We start from the raw sequence: 6,034 nt of genomic DNA on the forward strand, positions 1-6,034 counted from the left end.
CCAATATTACCATTATTTCTGGGGAGGAAGGTTTGGGTAGGTGGTAATGATTTGAATGCTGAATTTTCAACCAAAGCATAAAGTTGTAACTGAAATAACTGATACCAAAACTATTTTTCTTGTATATATGATTTGTGCCATCCTTTTGTGTGAATGACAGAGTTAACTGTAGAAAAGCTGCAGAAAATGTGGAAATATATATAGTTCAGACTAGTCATTTTTGTGGTTCATTTGTTCCAGTCATGACCCCATTTGGAATGTTCTTGGCAAAGATACAAGAATAATTCACTATTTCCTTCTCAAGCTCATGTTAGGGATTGGGGAACCAAGACAGGCAGGGTTAAATGACTTGCCCAGAGTCACACAGGCTTGCTTTAGGTATATTTAAATAGTAGAAATTGTTTAACCCAGCAGCTGCTTGTAGGATGAGTGGATTAGGTGACCTTGGATTCTCATATCCTTGAGTTTACAAAAGCTAGTATTTTGACATTTATGAAGTAGAAAGCTATAAAAACAGTTTATAAATTTGTTGGATATGCTTTATCTGTGATTTTGCTCAGTTTGAACTATGTTGAAAGAATTATACTAATCTACTTGGGTCACATATTGAAATGAGCATCTACTGATCACATCTTTCGTTTATATAGATAAGCCAGTTCAATTTAGTAAATGGCTATTCTGAACACATTTTGTGCAGAGCACTCTGCTAAAAATTAGGGAAGTTATAAGGATCTACCCTCAATAGAGCTGGTACCTTAGTAGGACTCACTTAAAAGAGGGACACTTTACCTCTAAAAAAATCTGTCAAGTTATTTCCCCCCCTATTTAATAGTATTTTATTTTTTCTAATTACATATAAATATCACTTTCAACATTAACTTTAATAAAATTTTGAGTTCCAATTGTTTTTTCTCCCTCCTCAAGGTGGCAAGCAATCTGACGTAGGTTAGACATATATAATATTAAACATTTCTACATGAGTCATATTGTGAAAGAAGAATCAGAACAAAAAGGAAAAACCATGAGAAAGAAAATAAAAAGTAAAAATAGTATGTTTTGATCAGCATTCAGACTCTATAGTTTTTTGTTTTTTTTTTTTCCTGGATGTGAATAACATTTTCCATCATGTGTTGTTTGGAATTGTCTTAGATTATTATGTTGCTGAAAAGATGAATATATTGTATATATTTGATATAATCAATCAAAGTTGATCACCACTCAGTGTAGTTACTGTGTACAATATTCTGGTCCTGCTCATTTCACTTTATCAGTTCATTTAAGAAAAGATTTTTCTGAAATTCACTTCATCATTTTCAAGTTCATTTTTCTATTTCATTATAAAGCATCAAGAAAACCAGGATCATAGTTACTGTTCTAAGTCTCCCAAGACTTTGAGGCAGCAAGATGGTACAAAGGTTGGAGCACTGAAGAGTCAGAAAGAATTAAGTTCATATCAGACCTCAGTGAGGCAAGTTACTTCTGTTTGCCTCCGTTTCCACATCTATAAAATGGGATAATAGCACCTACCTTCTAGGGTTGTGATAATTGTAAAGTGCTTTGCACAGTACACAGTAAGCAATAAATAAATGTTAACTTACCATTATAATACTCAGAAATATTCATTCTCTTAAAAATGCCCTCTTATTTTCACATTGTCTGAATGTCTTATTAGGTAGTTGTATAGAGTTTATAAGACTGAAGTGAGAATATTTAAAGTAATTTATAAGTCATAAAGCATCACCTCTTGGAATATAAATTGACTCTGGAAAAATGTAGTATTAAGTGAATTCTTTCACGGGATGTTTGTGTTTTTTGGAATTAAATGTTGAGAGTATGTTGGCTGGCAAGTCTTAATCAAATCTCTGACTCTGCCATTTTAAGTTTCAGTATTCCTTTAGCACATGTAGTGGCCACTCCATTAATCACTTTGGAATTTTTACTTGAAAAATAGTGAGTCCTGAAACTTAACAAATATCATGCAGCTTTCTCTCCTTATAAATATGCCTAAATCCTATGGCTCAGCATCTGATATTTCCAGGAATACTTTAAAATAAAGATACAGAGTTTTTGGAAGATTTTATTTTTGGCATGTTCATTTTTAAAATAAGCTAGTATATGCAGAAAGTTTTTTTTTTTCATTCAAATAGAAGAGAACAAAAAAGTTTGCCAAGAATAGAATCTATTGAAGAGGTGGTTGGTCTGCATTCATCATGTGTATCATTCTAGAGCAAAAGCATAAAAAGGTGGAGATGAATTCAGAAATCTGGGAATTATAGAAGTCTTATTTTTATTCCCACCATTACTTCCTATGGCTATTGGATGACAACACACACACAAAAAAAAAAAAGTGGGAAAAGAGACAGAGGAAGATTTAATAATTCTGTTTCATCACTGACAACAAAAGGAACTAAAAGTATCAGCTTTTTAAACAAAAGCTCACTAAATATGAATTCAGTTAAGTCTGACTCTGACCCCATTTGTGGGTTTTCTTGGCTAAGATACCAGAATGATTTCCTTCTTCATTTCCTTCTTCAACTCATTTTACAGATGAGGAAACCGAGGCAGTTAAGTGGCTTGTCTAAGATCAAAGAACTAGTATCATAGTTAAGTCTTCCTAATTAAGTCATGATAAGGTGGGTGACTATAATAGGAAATCATGACAATTGAATAAATAACCAAAACAATGGGTGACTCAGCACGAACTAGATGCATTTCTAAGGTATGAAAGATGCTTTATATTCATAAAGAAATGCTGAAAAGATTGATCTTAAAAACTCCTGTCCCAGATGAAAGGGCATTAATTTGGAATATTACCCTATCACATAAATTAGGCTTTTGCTGAAGAGTGCTTTGCAGATTTTCTTAATCTTTGGACACAAATTCCCCTTCCCTTACCCCCTCTACCCCCACTTAGGGAAAATTAAATGCCCGAAGTTAACTGCTGAAGAGTAACACTAAATTCAGAATAGTGTTGAGGTCTACCTTCTTCATTCAATCAGGAATGGAATGCTTTGCTATTTATTACTCACATAGTTCTGGTTTCTGGATGTCCACTAAGTCAGTGTCTCCAGAAATTCTAGTTTGGTAAATGATACCTGCAATAAGTAAGTACTGCTTGAATGCTTTGCTATTTATTATTTACTTAGCTAGCCTTCACTGTGAATCCTTTAGTTGTTTTCCTCTCTTTATGACCCCATTTGGGGTTTTCTTGGCTAAGATACTGGAGTGGCTTGCCATTGTCTTTTTAGCTCATTTTACTGATGAAGAAACAAAGAAAGGGTTTCCAGATTTAAATTTAGGAGAATGACTCAGATTTTGGGCCAATATTCTATTCACCATGCCACCTACCACCTCTTTCTGATGTTAAAAATATCAAAATAATTTTTTAAAATTGCATTTTAATAATATTCTTGCTCATGTGGTACCACTTCCTGGACTCTTCCTTGAATTTCTGTGTTTGCTTTTTTGAGACTTGTTCTCTCTTTCTTGCCTGGGTTGGCAGAGGGGCAACAACTCACAGGCCTAGTCCAAGTGCTAGTTGGTTATAGAATTAACTTAATCTGCTTTTCAGACATGAGTGGGTTCACTGCTCCTTAGTCAGCTTAGTGCCCTCCTCTGTTCCTTAGGGAGGGACAGCTCATCTCGTTGGGACTGAACTGGGTGAAGCCATTCTGTTGTCTTCATCCCTGCAGAAGGCCGGAAACTCTGAACTCAAGCCATACACTGGCTTCAGTCATCCCCAACAGAGGGATTCCAGGCATTTGAATTTTAAAGGAAGTCCATTATCAAAATTATAATATGACAGCAATTAAGAAAATTGAATGGAATGCCTGTGGCGTATAGGTGCTGATCCAATGTATTTGGAAAATGTCATGCATTTTAAGAAAATAATTCCTCCTTACAAAAAACAAGCCATTCCCAAAAGCAACCTGGAAATATGTAGCAACAACCCAGTTGCTGTGACTAAACTCTGATTTAACAGATTGAATTCCCAGCTACAGCTAAGCATTTTTGGTGGCTATAAAGCCATCATCATGGCTTATAAAGCATATCATGCATATATGTGTGATCTCTAACCGGGCACTGAAAGTCGGCAATGCAAATAGTACTTGAGAGACCACAGATGCCAGCCAGAAACTTATGTGATCTTGGGCAAATCACTTAACCTTATTTGTCTCAGTTTTCTCATCTATAAAATAAGTTGAAGAATGAAATGGCAAACCACGCCAATATCTTTGCCAAAAACAAAAACAAAAAAAACCTAACTGGGGGTCATGAGGAGTCAGATGTGACTGATTGACTAAATAACAATAATACTTTAATGATTATAAAGCTTTCTAATGCATTTTTTATAGTTTGGAGGAAAACTGGGCCCGTGCCATGCTGCTTTTTGCCAGTTGTCCTCCCATGTGGAACATCTGCTTTGTGTCATTTTGTAAGCTGTAAGTTTGCTGCATTGCAGTGCTTTGTATCCTTTCAAGTCGTATTCATTCTGTCTCCCTCCCTCTCCATCTCTCACTCTCTCTGTGTCTCTCTCTTGGTCTCTCTCTCTCTCTCTCTCTCTCTCTCTCTCTCTCTCTTGGTCTCTCTCTCTCTCTCTCTCTGTTTCTGTCTCTCTCCTTCTCTGTCTCTCTCTTTCTTTCTCTCCCATCTCTCTTTCTCCTTTCTCTGTCTCTTCACTTTCTTTCTCTCCCTCTTCCTTCCCTTCTCCATTTCTTTTCCCTCTCCATCCCCCTATTAGTTCTTGGCCTTCCAGTTTGGGGGCTTTTGGATACCCTGCAAAGGAAAAGAAGAGATATGTGTATGAGCCTGTACACAGACACTGTTGGATGTTATAAGAACAGAGTTGGGATATTTCTGTAATTAGTCAATTAAAAAAGGAATTGACTTTAAATGTCAGTGATTGTTTTCACTGTTTCATTTATGCTGAGGCAGTATTTATAACTAAATGATGATTATTTGGATTGAGATAGTTTGTTATCAGGTGGCTTACTTGGCTTTTGGAGTGTCAGGGCATGACCACATTTAAATAGCTCCATTTTTCCCCTGGTTAAAATAAACTCCCATAAAAATAAATATTTATCTGGCTAACACTTTTAGAAAGGTAACCTGAAAAAACCTGGATTTGGCAATGCAGCCAATTCTTGATTATGTGTTGGAAGAGTGTAAACATGGGCAAATGAATCCACCTGTAATCCCTAGGCTTCATTCACTACATGTCAGTTGCCACCTCATCTCTTTCAAAACTTAAATCAAAACTGGTAAGTAGTGAACTCTGCAAGTGCTCTCAGGAAAGGAACTGGCAGGTTATAAATAACAAAGGAAAGAATCTTAGAATATTAAAGGGGACTTATATACTGTTTCTTTATAACCATGTGGAAAACTGGAGTTGCAGGTTGCCTCCAATGATTCAGCTAAATGTGGCAGGTCATGGTATTCAGATGTACAACTCCTTCAGCTTTTATTTCTGTTCATTATACTCTGTTGCATTCTCAAATCTTAAACAAATAAAAAGGTGTGCAGGTAAGGTGACACAACAGTTAGAATGCTGTGTCTGGAGTCAAGATCTGAATTCAAGTCCAGCTTCAGACACTTAATAATTATGTGATCTTGGGCAAATCACTTAACCTTATTTGTCTCAGTTTTCTCATCTATAAAATAAGTTGAAGAATGAAATGGCAAACCAACGCCAATATCTTTGCCAAAAACAAAAACAAAAAAAACCTAACTGAGGGTCATGAGGAGTCAGACATAACTGACTGACTAAATAACAATAATACTTTAATGATTATAAAGCTGATATATGCAGAGATTGTTGAAATGACTTTTAGCAATTTGAATATTTGATATATCTTCTGCAGTCTATTCTGTTATACATCCATTAGGCCATTCTACCCCATGCCTTCTGTAAGTTTAGAAGGCTCATCCACCATCTTATATCTGGGAGATCATCAAATTTAAACATATAATATCAATCTACATGCTGAATATATTAAAGGAGCCCTAAGTATCATTCTCTATAACAGAAAAAGAA

Source organism: Antechinus flavipes, chromosome 2 (genome assembly GCF_016432865.1).
Source record: "Antechinus flavipes isolate AdamAnt ecotype Samford, QLD, Australia chromosome 2, AdamAnt_v2, whole genome shotgun sequence".
NCBI classification, from domain to species: Eukaryota; Metazoa; Chordata; class Mammalia; order Dasyuromorphia; family Dasyuridae; genus Antechinus; species Antechinus flavipes.